The sequence below is a fragment of the Myodes glareolus genome, chromosome 18 (assembly GCF_982192425.1).
Source record: "Myodes glareolus chromosome 18, mMyoGla1.1, whole genome shotgun sequence".
Lineage (NCBI taxonomy): Eukaryota > Metazoa > Chordata > Mammalia > Rodentia > Cricetidae > Myodes > Myodes glareolus.
Genome location: NC_142043.1, coordinates 63,850,140 through 63,865,743, shown reverse-complemented (window position 1 = coordinate 63,865,743; position 15,604 = coordinate 63,850,140). Strand labels below are relative to the sequence as shown.

The window sequence follows — 15,604 nt, the reverse complement described above, 5'->3', positions numbered from 1 at the left end:
CCTGGTCATAAGGTCTGCCTCTGGGTGTGAACGTTTGTTTGGATTAAGTGCAAAAACGTAGAGTATCTACAGAGAAATAGGGAAACAAATTAATTCACGTTTTTATCCTGAACTATGGAGAGAGAAATTCTCAGTTTCTCTGCGTCAGTCCGATAATCATGTTACCATGTACAGAAAAGATAAGGGAATCTGAGCATGCAGATCAGCCCTGGGTCCATGTTACTAGAACTGAAAGGTGAGGCTTTATCCAGAGAGAATCCCAGCTCTGACACCAGGACTCCAGAGCACGGCTTGTCCTCACCCAGCATAGAATATGCTGAAAAAATCGAACCCTCATGGTCCCCTCCGTTACATCTGCATGTCATGTCACAGTGAGAACAAGCTGCAGAGGAAACCAGTCATAACATAGGAGCCCCTTTTAAGGGCATGCCCCAGTGATCTGCCTGCCTCCAGTTAGGCCCATCATTTTAAAGGTTCTACCACCCCAAACTAATGCCGCAGGCTGGAGACCAAGCTTCACCGTATGAGGCCTTATCAACAGCATCCAGGTCATTACACAGGAAGTTCCTGAAGCACAGGATCTGCCCTGGCATCTTTCACCGTGTAAACACATAGCAAGGAGACCATCCTGGGAAGGCCTCTGCATCCCTGATGAGATAGAAACAGGGTAGGAGTTGAGTCTGTGAGTTTCAGAATATGTATTTTTATGAGAAACTCAATCCACCACAACTAGGACAAGCAAACGCTATTTATTTCGAGTCTGCTGAGGCAAGGGAGCCAGGGGCCATCGCCTGCACGCCAGGGAGAACAAGGGCAGACAGAGAAAGATAGCCAAAAAAGAAATGGCTTGACCTCGGGCTCCTGGAGCCTGTGGTTAAATACTGGTCACGGTGCATATTTGGCCTTCTCAGTTGGTCCTAGTTTAAAATGGGGATAAACATTAGGAAAGTTGCCTGCTATTAATCAAGTCTTGATCATTTTGGTTGTTATATGGTTATTGTTTGACTTCCTGCATTTTTGGAGAGAGAGCAGGTGATGTCCTCCAAGCCTGGCTTAGAGACAGTGGCTGATTCGTCAATGGCAGACATTGTTGGTTCTGTTTGTGTTTGAGACAGGAGGACCCAGCTGACCAAAAGCTTGCTCTGTAGTTGTCCTCGAACTCCCCATTTTTCTGCTTCCATCCTCCAAGCTCTGATTGTTATCTTGTACCACCATGCCTGGCTCCGTGTTCTGTTTGGATACTCGGTCTGGCCATTGCCCATTTCTGTATCCAGCCTCTTACGTGGTTTTGCAAATTAGAATTTGTATTAACTCAAAATATTTTATAGTGCTCTTTATTGCCCTGGGAATGTAATACTCTAAACAATGATAACACAATCATCTTGTCCTATTAATCTAAGTTCACCTAGAAGTTTGGTCTAAATGGGAAGAAAGAAGATTGTGAAGTAAGCATCATTTGATGGAAACATTAATTCCTGAAGCGACATTAGATTCTGGGTTCCCATTGCTGGTTTTACTTTGAAGCACCCTTAAGACACCACCACCCCACCCCCAGCCCTCCAGCCTCAGTTTCCCGGAACACTGTAAACCAGAGCTAATAAGCTTTTGAGGGTGAGAGATGATGCCTGACTAGTGTGTTATTGTTATAACAGCCAGGTGACGTAAGCAAGGAGGACATACAAGAATTCTCACAGCACCACTGCCCCTCCCACTCTGTGCCACCGGGCTGCATGACCACCCATGTGGACAATCACCCATAGCCTTCCGGAGCACACACTGCAGACCCTTCCATCCACCAGGGTCTCCTCCAGAAGGCTGAACTCAGCTGAACCCACAGGCGCAAGCACTGGACGAATAGACAAACCACAAGCAATTAACATACAAGGCCCTAAAATTATAGTTTCTTAGTTCCAAAGATGAGAAGATTATCAACACATGTTAGCAGCCTCTCCAGGAAGGAAAAAGCTGGGCGTGGGGACACCCGGGTGAGCACCACTGCATCTGTATTTGTTGGCAATTTCCACATCTGTTTCAATTGAGTATGTCTCATTTCAAAAGTGAAAAGCGTTTTAAATGTCGGAAACCTGGAATGGCAACATAATCAAGTATGTGCAAACAAATATTAGCTTTTGGGGCCATCCAAGTGTCAGAAACTCAAGTTTCCTATCGGTGCTAACAAGGACAGGAGCAAACACGAGCTAAGTTCTGAGGCTCGGCTGGCTCCGTGTAAGCCCCGCTCATGCATTATCTTAGAAACTCTGGCTGCCACTTCATCATTGTAAAGATAACTACGAAGCCAACGAGAGCCGGGATCACTGTCGAAGATCGAGCAGCCGCTGGGTTCAGACTGAGCTATCTACTTCAAGAACGGCTTCCACTAAGCCCCTGATCTCTGATTAAAGGCGGCTAGGATTCGTTTCGACCGACCTTCATCTGTCTCCCAAGCAGGCACCCACTGGCTCCGAGAGCCTCCCACTGAAACTCTTGAGAGTGACTTAAGCAAACCACGGGTTAACAGTCTTAAGCCATGGCTACTCTGTCAAGTCCTGCGCAGCGGGTACCAGCAGTGTGGCAGGGCCCTAAAGCGTGCTGTTTTATTTTACCCGTAGAAATAAGTCATCTTCTCAAAGTTTTCAGGCAGCTTAACAGAAATTTTACCCAACTGCATGAATAGCAATTATCCACATAATTGACGAAGGCACCCTGCCCCCCTGGAAATCTGAGACTCTTAATCCTTGGGCCCCTGGAGAGAATTTCCAACATGCACCAGCAGGGGGCGCCCATTGTGCCGTGTGAAAGGCTTCCCATCAAGTCCCATGGGCCCTTGCTGTGTCATTATCCCCAGTTATAAGTACAGCAAGTGCAGCCCCCGCAGGGATATGCCCAGATGGCCAATCATGTGATGAGAGAGGAGGGGGCTCCTTCTGCTCCACTTCCCCAATTGAAATCTCTTGACTCTTTACCTGTCTCCCTTTCCACTGGAAAAGAAAAGAAAAAGAGGGAAGAAGAAACATCCCCACTGACCAAGCTCTCTCTCTCTCTCTCTCTCTCTCTCTCTCTCTCTCTGTGTGTGTGTGTGTGTGTGTGTGTGTGTGTGTGTGTAAATGCTGGTGAGAGTGCCTTGTCTTTCTGAATGAGATTGCCAAGGAAGCTGGTCATGAAGTCACCTACCAGAGCTCTACCTGGGTCTCTCCACCACCTTTCAGGCCCACCTCCCAGCAGGAGGCTCTGTCTGCCTGTTGTTTGCCATGGTGACTGACCAAGACCTGAACGTACCCCTTCTGGGCTCTCCTGTGGAGAAAAGACCTTAAGAACCCAGGAGGTCAGAAAAATGTAACTGCTTAAACAAAAAGCAGGTTTTCAGCAAAATCAATTCCTATCCGCCATAAGGTTGAACGTCGTGGTCTTGTAAACTCAGCAATGTGCGTAGCTATATGCCTTATTGGCTAAACATGCAGTGACAGAAAATTCTACTGTAAAAAGTGGTTTTTTTTATAGCACCACACATTTGGCCTGTGGCAGGAATTCAATCCAAGGCTGAGCCTCCCTGCAGTCTGTCTAGGAAATGGTAAAATGAGGACCATGGTGTCGTTGCCCTTTAGGCTGCCACAAAGCCTAAGACACAAAGCCTAAGACGCTTGTAGTGAGCTCAGCACTGTGATGGGCACAAGCCAACCTGGCATAGATGGCACCTGCTATTAATGATGCTCATGTTATTGGCTGCATTCAGTACTTTTCTGTAACATGAGGGCCGGCTTGTTGGGGTTCTGTTCCCGCCCAGTACCCCACAGTCGGCAAGTCCCAGAGAAAATCAATCACACAGAGATCTCTATAAGTTATAAAGCTGATTGGCCTATTAGGTCAGGCTTCTTGTTAACTCTTATAACTTATGTTAACCCATTATTTTCATCTATGTTAGCACATGGCTCCATACCTTTCTCAGCTGGGCAAGTTACATGCTGCCTCTTCGGTGGTCTGCGCAGGAGTGGCTGAGGAAGTTTCCTCCTCCCTAGCCTTCTCCTATTCTCATTGCCCTGTCTCCACTTCCTGTCTGGTTGACACACCTATACTTCCTGCCTGGCCAATCAGCGTTTTATTAAAATACATGATTGACAGAATACAGACAATTCTCCTGCACCACTTTTCTGTTGTTTTGATAATATATATATGTATATGTATATACATACACACATATATACACACACATATATGTATATGTATATACATACACACATATATATACACACACATATATGTATATGTATATACATACACACATATACACATACATATATATGTATATGTATATACATACACACATATATATACATATGTATATATACACATATATATGTATATGTATATACATACACACATATATACACACATATATGTATATGTATATACATACACACATATATACACACACATATATATGTATATGTATATACATACACACATATATATACACACATATATATGTATATGTATATACATACACACACATACACACACACACACACATATATATGTATATTCCAACCGAAGCAACTTAGAGAAGGAAGAGCTTGTTTGGCGGCCCATTCTGGAGGCTAAGAGTCCATCACGACAGGGAAGCCTGGTGACCAGTGGCAGGAAGCTGAGAGATCACACTTCAACCACTAACACAAGACAGAGAAAGGAAACTGGCAGAGCCCCGAGGCTTTTCATCTCAAAGCGGCTTTCAGTGACCACCTAAACTTCCCCAAACCGTGACACTAACTTCCACCGCCCAAGACTATGGGGGGACATTTCTCATTCAAAACACCGCACTGCTTTTCTTTGGGTTTGTTTTAGTCCTCACCCATGCTAAGTTAGCACCCTCCCACTGGGCTGCACCCAGTTCAACTGTTGTCTCCCTAACAGTGGGCTGAGGACCTTTGGTTTGTCAAGAGGTCGCTGGAGAACTTTCAATGCCTTCATTGTTTCGGTTAGGTTCGTTTATGCCGAAGATCATCGGACCCGGGTGCTGTGACAGTCAGAGGTTAGACTGTCATCCCTGCCCATGAGCATTGGCACCAAGATTCCCAAGAGTGGGAGGTCGAAGTTTCTAGAAAGCATGGACATGTACATTTTAGCTGTTTGGCAATGTTAGGTTTCTTAAGATTGGAAACAATGTTAAGCATATGGAAACAATGGAGCTATAACCAAATCTCCCCCCTTCTCCCCCCCTCCCCTCCCGCTCCTGACGCATATGGTTTAATGACATTAAAGCACAGCTGTCAAGAGAGAAAGGCAAAGTCCCTTCTACCCAGCAAGAGATTGTACAGTAATGCCAGAACCAGCGGGACGAGCAGCTCGGCAGCAGTCAGCCAGGGTAGAGACAGGAGACGTCAGGTACCCTTGACTTCCACACCAGGCAACAGCTTGGCCACATGCCACATGGCAGGTGCCTGGCATTTAGGAACTAATCAGCTCACATTTGTCAAATAGAATTTTAGATTTTTAAGACAAAACTAAACCTAATGCAGCCCTTTTGAAAAGAGACTTGTTTTCTCTTGTCGGGCTCATTTCCAGGAGCTTGCTCATTACTTAACTGCATCAGAATGTCTGTTGCCTCCTAAGCCAGAGATAAGAGGGAATGAGAAAGAAACTAGAGAGCCACGTGGCAATCTCTGCAGTAATTCACACCCTGAAAGCACTACCAAACACCACGCTTTATGACTGTGTGTTAGTCCTTCACTTTTAAATGAGCTGAGCATACCACTTACTAACTGGATAGTGGTTCTGCTTTTGATGTTGGTAGGAGGGGACATAGGAGGAGAGTGTGAGTGTGTGTGTGTGTGTGTGTGTGTGTGTGTGTGTGTGTGTGTGTGTGTTGCTGAACACAGAACTCAAGCAGCCTTCTACTGAGCCACACACCCCCAGCCCCGGTTCTGATACCACATATAAATAACCTTCTCGTGGCCCATGGTGGTGGTGCAGTCATGTGGTACATATGGCTGACTCCACCAGAGCCTAAGAATAGACTGGGTTCCCTGACAGAGGGCCAGAGAAGGAAACAACAAACGACGAGGCTGGTTTACTATTTGCCCAGAATAGCTCCCCTCCCCAGGCCTCAGGAAGGTTGTGAGGACTGGAAAAGATAACAAGGATCTAAATGACCCAGAGTTTCTATAGAAACTTAACGGGTTTCTATAGAAGTGAAACATTTAAGTCCTTAAGTGCTTGAGTTATGTGCTATTTGATATAGACAAAGGAACAGATGTTCGCTGATCTCAGGACAGGGAGAATTTGAGTTGTTCTTGATCAGGAAGCTTCTCCCCTGCTAGCTAGCTTTCAACATATTGAATGCAGGTTGCTGGTATAAGGGGTTGAACCTGTCATCAATAGTCTTACGGCTGTGAACCCTGTGGACCGCGGTAATGACCAATGCGGCAAGATATGCCCATGGGTGCAATAGTGGCATAATAGTGGATTTCTGATTGGGTTGAGGCCCACGCTACCACTCCACAGGAGGAAAGGAGTGCCTGGTATATAAATCTGACCAAGAATCCATGGGTAGAGAGCTCCCAGGTCCCAGGGGTGAACTACTACTATTATGCTGCTAAATGGAAATTTAACTTACACCGTTGGAGGGAAAAAAGATGTTCATGTATGCCAATGATTCAGCAACGCAATGGATGCAAAGATGTTCGTGCATGCGAATGATCCAGCAATGCAGAATATAGCAGGCAATTGTGAACCCACTATCCCAGTAGATGAGCTAGTGTGTGAGTTCGTGGGAGTGTGTGAATACACGAATCTTGTCTTCATCTCAAGAATTCCGTCTTAGCCAGGCGGTGGTGGCACAGGCCTTTAATCCCAACACTCGGGAGACAGAGGCAGGAGGATCTCTGTGAGTTCGAGGTCAGCCTGGTCTACAAGAGCAAGTTCTAGGACAGGCTCCAAAGCTACAGAGAAACCCTGGCTCGAAAAACAAACAAACAAACAAAGAATCCAGTCTTAGAGAACTGAGCCTCAAAGGTCCAGAGGTGGGGAATCTTTACAGCTTGTTAGTTATTTCTCTGTGAGGAAACATCTGACCCAAGCCATTGGGCAGAAGGAGGAGTCTTTGGCTTATGGTTTAGCAAAGGAGGAATCAATCTCTCACGGAAGAAAAGCATGGCAGTAGGAACATGAGGTGCTGGGATCACGGGTCTGCAGTGAAGCGCTCAGCCGGTCTTTCCCTCCTTTCTTCTGTCTGGAACTCCAGACTGTGGGCTGTTACTACCCCACCCACATTCAGGCTAGGTCTTCTCTCCTCATCTAATTCTGTCTGGAAACACCCGCACAGTCCAGAGGCGTGTCTCCTAGATGATTTCAAATCCAGTCAAGCCTATGAAGATGAATTATCACGGGATCTAAATACCATCACTGCACTGACTCCTAGGATGGCAAAGCCCATCCCCCACCTTCCATCACAGGGCCTGACTCACTGCTCTCTGGCTTCCTAGAGGGGCTGTTCCTTCTTTGCTGGTCTAAAAGGTAAGAGAGCATCTCATGGTGATTGTAGTTTGTATCTTAGTTACTTTTCTGTTGCCATGACAAAAAATAGTTAAAAGAAAAATGGCCAAGCATGTAATGGGGGGGAGGGGGTTACGGTTCCAGAGGATTAGAGTCTATGATCATCATGGCAGGGAGCAGGGAACAGTAGCTGAAACCTTACACCTGATCCTTAGGTAGAAGGTGAAGAGAGCTAACTGAGAATGGTAAGGGTTAAAAAATGTTCCCAGTGTGACATACTCAGTAACGGCTGATGTGGGCACAGCAGTGATATTGAGTGTATGTGTGGGGGGTGAATGTGGGTGTTGGCCTCCTTGGCCTGGCTCAGGGTGGGTATGCCCCAATGGACCGTGTCCTTGTGGGGTTTGGATTTATTGGGGTTTTTGTTGTTGTTATTGTTGTTGTTTTGGTCTGCTTTTTTTGGTTTTTTTTTTAATAATCTGTCTGTGTGTATGCCTGAAGACCAGAGGGCACCAGACCTCATTACAGATGGTTGTGAGCCACCATGTGGTTGCTGGGAATTGAACTCAGGACCTTTGGAAGAGCAGGCAATTCTCTTAACCACTGAGCCATCTCTCCAGCCCTTTTTTTGGTTTTTTTGAGGCAAGGTCCCACAATGCACCCACACTGACCTCAGACCCAGGGCAGTTTTTCTGCCTCAGATCTCCTGATTGCTGGTATTATAGATGTGACTCCCTCGAACAGACGTTCATTCATCCGTCCCGGAAGGCTGGCTAAGAAATGATGCATTGTAACTGTGCAAAAGATCCAAACCTTATTGAACAGCACTGACTGAAGGTGGTGGTGGGAGGTTCAACGCCCATTTCCTGGAAATGCCAACAAAATAAACTGATGAAAGAGACTATGGAATTCCCCTCCCCCACACCGTCTCCGCTGGCCACGTGTGTCCTCTTCACACATACCTGTTTGCCAGTCATTAGCATGGCCATAAGCATTTAACGCTGATCCGCCATTCCCATAGAAACCTTGCAGTGCTCAGTCAATAGCGAGGGTTTCTTAAGCTTCTAGAGTGTGCCAAGCACAAGGCTAGGCAAAGATTTGCAGATGGATAGAAGAAGCTGGAAAGTGTCTTCCAACCCCCATTCGCTCTACAGTCCCACAAGCACAGAGCAAAGTGGCCTCCTCAGGGTCCCGGGAAGTGTGGAATCAAGGTTTGAGTTGGAGACCCAGCTGTGCCTCTTCTGCTGGGGTCACCACACCCTGGAGTCATAAAGCGATGTTCAGAAAGGATGACCCTGGGTGACGGTAAAACGATTGCGTTTGTCACGGACTTAGACAAGGCTGTTCTTAGAGAGGGTTCCAGCTTTAAAAGGCTTAAAAAAGGAAGACTCTCAGTTGCAGAAGTTGAAGCAATAAGCAAAATAGGAAGGAACAGTTGCGCAGACGAGTGAACCCAGGGCCTAAACCTTCCCATGACCACCACAGTGAATGCAGAGGATGATGTGTGGGTCGGTGAAGCCGGGGATAGCCACCCGCTAAGGAGGAGGGTCAGTTCGGCTGGTGGAACATAGGGCTTCCTCTGAAATCACCTTTTCCCTGTACTCCTCTTAGGCTGGAAGCCCTATGAGACAGAGGATATGAGTCACTGCGCTGTCCCACCAAGGCATTAGCAAACTGTGTGCGGTAAAAGGACTCTCTCTGCGTAAATCATCACACAGAGCCCCAGAGGGAACTTTCAAAGCATAACCTTTGGATTTGAGCCACATGGTTTACCAAACCACAGTTGAAGGCTATTGATCCTTTTGGGGACATCTTGTAAAAATTGCCCAATTTGCTTGTCACAATTCATCTGCACATGCTCTGTGGCAGGAATGACTGCTCCCACGTGTCTGGCCTCGTCCTAACGGTAAGATTTAAAATGCAGGGCGCTGCAGCAGATGATGCATCAACAGGCTGGCCCCGGAGGAGAGCTCAGCGGCAGAGGAGACTGCCACCAAGAGCTGTGACATTTCAGGCCCCCAAATCTGATTCCAGACTTCAAATAAGCCTCATTCCATTTGGGATTCAGAGTTCCCTGAGCCCCCTCTCTCTGTGACCACCTCCCATACCCTACAGATAGGAGAAAAATATTAAAGCTATTCTGCTGGAAGACATTGTGAAGGGATCTTAGAAGCAAGAACACTTGTCCAATCTCTCTTCTGCAGGCCACTTAACAAAATGACTGTTTTTGGTTTTTTTTGGGGGGGGGGCTTTTTCTGACAGGGTTTCTTCATGTAGTCTTGGCTCTCTCTCCTGGAACTTGCTCTGTAGACTAGGCTGGCCTAGAACTCTTAGAGATCTGCCTGGCACTGCCTCCCAGTGATGGGACAAAGCCACTCTTTTAAATGCATAGTTTAAGCCAAGAGTGGTGGCAGACGCCTTTAGTCCCAAAATCTCTGTGAGTTCGAGGCTACAAAAAGAGTTCCAGGACAGCCAGAGCTGGTACACAGAAGAAACCCTATCTCAGGAAAATAGATAAAGATAGATAAAGATAGATAGATAGATAGATAGATAGAGGATAGATGATATACAGATGATAGATAAATGATAGATAGATAGGTAGATAGATAGATAGATAGATAGATAGATAGATAGATAGATAGATATAGGATAGATGATATACAGATGATAGATAAATGATTGATAGATAGATAGATAGAGGATAGAGAGAGATAAAGAGAGATAGATAGGATGGATAGATAGATAGATAGATAGATAGATAGATAGATAGATAGATAGGATGGATGGATGGATAGATAGATAGATAGATAGATAGACAGACAGACAGACAGACAGACAGATAGATAGATAGATAGATAGAGGATAGAGAGAGATAAAGAGAGATAGATAGGATGGATAGATAGATAGATAGATAGATAGATAGATAGATAGATAGACAGACAGATAGGATGGATAGATAGATAGATAGATAGATAGATAGATAGATAGATAGATAGACAGACAGACAGAGGATAGATAGATGATATACAGATGAGAGAGAGAGAGAGAGAGAGAGAGAGAGAGAGAGAGAGGAAGGATAGACAGGTGCATGGCTGAATACCAACTACATCAAGACCCTTGCGGAGCCCTTCTCTCTAAACTACATCCCTAATAGTATTAGTGTCTACAGTGCCGTCACTAAAAAGCCACTGCCTAGGGCAAACACAAACTCCTTTATTTCCTTCCTTCTCTCTGTCTTCTCATTACTGTTTGCTTTTAATTTGATTTAAAAATGACTCCTACAGCTGGGTGTAGCTCAGTGGTAGAGTATGCTCCTTCCGTGTGCAAGTCTCTGAGTTTTAGGGGGAGGAGGGAGCAGGGGGAGACAGTCATAGTGGGGTCCACCTGCAATCCTAGCACTCAGGAGGCCGAGGGAAGAGGACCATGGATCACAAATCAGTCTTACTTCATGGTGGGTACATGCAATCCTTTATCATAGTCTCCAGCATAAAATCTGCCATCCTTGTGGCCACAATCACAAATTTCCATTTCAAAATACAGATTTATTTTGAAGTTTTACACACACATCCCTCCTCACTGCATTTGAGTGTTCCTTATAAACATATAAAATATATATTATGAAACATTAACTTACTCTTCTAAGATTGACATCTTCAGCAAATATTCTACATAAGTCACCAGACTCCCTCTGGTTGATTCCAATATCTGTGCAAAGACTTGTCGTTTTTGGTGACCGAAGTTTCTGTCCCACCTGGTCCTGCAGCCGTTCATCCTAGAGAAATACACAGAGGTCTACTACATTAATTATAACTGGTTGACCTATTAGCTCAGGCTTCTTATTAACTAATTTTTACATCTTAAATTGGCCCATTATTCTTGTCTATGTTAGCCACGTGACTTGGTGCCTTTATCAGCAAGGTGTTCTCATCTTGCTTCCTCCGCGTCTGAATGATGATTGCAGGCTGACTTCTTCTCTTCCCAGAATTCTCCTGTTCCCATTGCCCCACCTCTATTTCCAGACTAGTTGCCCTGCCTGTACTTCCTGCCTGACTACTGGCCAATCAGCGTTTTATTGAAATACAAGTGACAAATCTTTTTTTTTTGTATCAATAACAATATCTTTATTTTCTAACAGGTAATTTCCCTATTGCTTCGGCATTTTCCTCTCAGAAAACACAAGTTTTAGAACTGGATCACTTGGCCTTTTCTCTTCTTGTCTCCTCCCAGTTCAAAATGCTTGCGCCTCTTAATGGCCAGCATCCTCTTGGACCTGCAGTTGCAGCATTTTTTTTTTTTGTAAGAAAAACAAACATCTATGATGGTCACTCCTGAGTTTTAGAGAGGCTTTCTGAGCTAGGACTCCGTCCTGCGCCTCCTAGGGGCCGGAGGTAGACTGGCATCACTAGAACTTGGTCGTTTTATACAGAGTCCCCAAATACAGCGACATATTTGAAAGAACAATCCCCAAAGTCCGAGCTCACTCAAGAGCCCCAGGCTCAGGAAAGACAAATCCCAACACTCAGGTGTGAAAAGTCACGTTCTTGGGAACTGAAAAATTCCGAGAAGCTTTGGCATGAGGCTCTTCAATTGTGCCAAGGCCTCAGGGTCCTGTCTCCACCTCCTCATGAGCTGCTGCTCTTTGTTGCGGTAGCGGGCCCTCTAGAGACTGTCAACAAATTGTGGAGCTCAGATTTTGTTTTGGGGGGAAGTTTGATGCAGCTACAAAGATGGAACACGGGCAGAAGAGCAAGGGACTCCTGCACAAACTTGATGGTAGACGCCTGGAGGAGACAGAGTGACGAGAGACGACTTGAGACAATGGAGGAGTCCTCCTGAGTTGTTACCGTGCTCACAAAGACTGAGTGTTAGGGAGAGGAGAGGAGGCATCCAGCCCAAGGGTAGGCCAGCCAGAGTTTGCGGGCCACTTCCCATGTGAAGTGTGGGACAGCAAGGTGCAATTGGCTCAAACAGCAAGTCAACTTTGTTTCAAGGGTACAAAACACTTCCCAAAAGCCCATTGCTAGAGAATGGCTTGGCCCTACACAACTCAGCAAACTGAGGGACCCCAGGGGTAAAGCTGTAGGCTTTCTTTACCCCAGCCAGTCTGAAGAGGGCGCTGCAGGGTGCTGCGTTGGGGACCTGGCTCTGTCCAGACATGGTTTTACCCGGATGCCTGGCTGTTGCTGAGAAGTTGGTTTTCTGCCTGATTTTGCCATTCCAGGCAGGTGCTGTTCTGAGAAAGGGGGCTGAGCAGGAGGGCTGGTCTTGGATGCCAGGCCTGGCTGTCAGTGAGAGGTTTGAGGCAGGTGCTCTTTAGAAATAATCAGGCCCTCCCTGACTTCCAGGGTCAATTCTTGGCGGGAGGTGAGGGGTTTGGAAAATAATTATCCGGGACTGAAAAGGAAGCTATGTGCTCGGGCACCTCCCCATGACTCGGATGCTGCCCTTCTGGGCCTAATCATGCAAACAAGCCGTTTGTCACAGTGGCACAGGTGCGGTACCAGAATGTTCCATTTGCAGCACGCCAGTGTTTTTGATTCTGACACTTGACTAAATGTGGTAGGCCGAGAAAGGCCGTCTTCTGTCCAGGGCTCCGAGGGAGCAAATCTTTAGTTCAGAACTTGTCCATTTTGCTGGCATTATTAAGGTCCGCTTTGGGGACAAAAGCCTGGTAGTGCTGAAAGTCCCTAGGAGCCGGCTGGGCATCATGCCAGTAAGGGCCCAGCGCCCTGCGGGACCTGGGAGGGCATGAGAGGCAGGTGTGGGGACCCAGGGATAGCTAGAGGATGCCCCAGCCGAGCATCCCCGGGCTGTCTGGGTCCCAGGGCGCGCGCGGGGCTGGGGTCAGGGGGCGCGCGGGAGAGGGAGGAGCTGCTCCGGGCCGGCGACCACAGGGTTGAGAAAGTGAAAGGGCGGCTGCTCCAGGAAGTCGAGAGCAGGAAGCGAGCGGCGCGAGCTGCCGAGCGCAGGTAGGCGCGGGGGCGACAGAGGACCCTCCCCAGCGGCGCGCACCTGCCAGCGGCCGCGCACCTGCCAGCGGGCTCGTGCCCCGCGTCCTGCGCCCTACGCCCCCGCTTCGGCCTCTCCGCCGTTTGTCTCTGTAAGCTGTGGCCGGAGAACCCGGGACCAGCCAAGTGCTTTTCCTAGAGGGAAGTCTTTGAAGTAAAGGATCCTAGAGTGGCCTTGGGCGACAGAGCCGGGCGATCCAGGGCGACGCCGAGTTCCCGGGGAAGTGGAAGCAGAAGGCTCCCCAAGGCCCGGGGCTGGGATCGCCTAACTGTGTTGCCGGGTCCCCTCCCAGACCCGGGCCGCGGTGACAGCTGTGGGGAGCCGGCTGCTGGAGACCCAGCGCTTTGTCTGCAGCCGCGCGTTGGGGACGTGGGCGTGCCCGTAGCCTTCGCCACCCGGCCAGGAGGCTGTACGACCGGGGAGGAGCCGGCTCGCAAAGCCCTTGGGAAAGCTCGCAGCCAGCACCCTGGGTTCTCTGGTTGTTTGTTTGCTAAAGAACTGCTTCCTGGAGCCCGGGCTCAGTGACCAACGCAGTGACAGCTAACCTTCTGGCGGTAATAAAAGCTTTAAATCACCGGAAAGTCTCTCAGGCGCATGCACCAATCTTCCAGCACTCGGGGTCCACTCTGGGATTTTGGTGACCTTACAGGTAAAGATTTACATCTGAACTGAAGACCCTTCCTTACCTCTGTCTGGGTTTGCATTCCTAAACTGCCTTTTCCTAGTCTTCAGAGCTTTCTGCACCTGGGCTCCCGGCTGCCTGCCTCGGAACTTAAATTGCGTGAAGTTGGGCGAGTTGGTAAAATATTGACTTAGCACATTGATTTCTTTATTCATACCTGGTTAGAGGATACCTGGATATTCCCTCTCTTGGGGGATCTGGTTTGTGCCCTGTGGTCTTGAGAGCACAGGTCCAGTTTCCTGGGCAACACTTGGGTTGCCTTGTTCGTTGTGAATGGGCTCAGAGCAGTGGTGGACAGAATTCTGACTCCTACTTGTATTTACCCCCAGGACAGTGAAAATAACTGTTTCTGTTTATCTCCCGTGGGAAATGGAGTCTTTAAATGCTTAGAAAGTGCTTAATTGGAGAGGCTGTAATTTGTCTTGGTTTAAAGCAAAAACTCTTGAAACTTGGAAGGAGTTGTTTGGGTCTCAGGTTTGTCCTTAAAAGCCCTCTTTTTGGCAAGTTGCCTTAGGGTGCTGTGATTGTGTCCCTGTGCTGGGGGAAACCCTTGAGGCATCACTCTTTCTTTTGCTATCTTCTAGCCCCTTCTGAGCCTCCTTGAAGGGTGGGCGGACCTTGTTCTTGGTGGCTCTAGCCCTGGGGCTGGAAGGACAGTTCCTAGCTGTCTGTTCTTCTACCCTTGGCCAGGCTCTGTGGGAAGGGCTAGCCTGCACAGCTTCTGAGCCTGGTAGGGGTGCTGTGTCACAATGCAGTAGTTCCTCATTGTTGGTTGTCCCTTCCCTGTCTGATTACACTGCCTTCTTAGCTTTTTCTTTAATGGGCTGAAGTTCACTGGGAGCTTCTAAGAGGTGACTTTTAAAAACTACTTTTCTGTGTTTAGGCTATACGCCAGAGCCAGTCAGCCAAGCCACGTGTTCCCCCTCTGGGCGCTCCCCCTCCATGCAGGGATGGGAAGGAGGAAGTGTACTTGTGCCTGAGAAGGTGCCCCCAGGCAAATGGAAGGCCTGGGATTAGACTCCTAGCTGGGCTAGCCCATCTCTCCTCTTGGAGCAGTGGTTCTCAAACTTCCTAACTCTGAGACCCTTTAATACAGTTCCTCATATTGTGGTGACCCCCGTGAAGTTACTTTGTTGCTACTTCCTAACTGTAATTTTGCTACTGTTATTGCAATATAAGCATCTGATATGCGACCCCTGTTGGGGTTGCCACCCACAGGCAGAGGACCCCTGTCTTGGAGTGAAAGAAAGCTAAGCCTCGGGCTCCAGGAGAGTATGTCAGTAGCCATCCTGACCCAGGACTTTGAGGGAACAGATTTTGGGGATGTTGTCCAGGCCAGCAAAAAAAGGGCTTTGTTAAGCTGAGTTCTCAGCACCCCAAATGTGGAATCACCATCTGTCCATCCCAAGGCACACTTCCTGTGAGCAT

At 47.6% G+C, this 15,604-nt stretch overlaps 1 protein-coding gene across 4 annotated transcripts in view; it reads left to right on the top strand.

The window, feature by feature from the left end:
- Slc37a1 (solute carrier family 37 member 1) overlaps nt 1–15,604 on the top strand; it is a 64,666-nt gene that overhangs the window by 2,076 nt on the left and 46,986 nt on the right. For 2 of the 4 annotated variants that reach the window (XM_048451287.3, XM_048451284.3), the window contains exon 1: nt 13,473–14,143. The exons of the other annotated variants lie outside the window; for them this stretch is intronic. The gene's annotated coding sequence lies outside the window, so the exon portion shown is untranslated. Of the gene's footprint in view, nt 1–13,472; nt 14,144–15,604 lie in introns of those variants that run through there. 4 annotated transcript variants of the gene reach the window in all.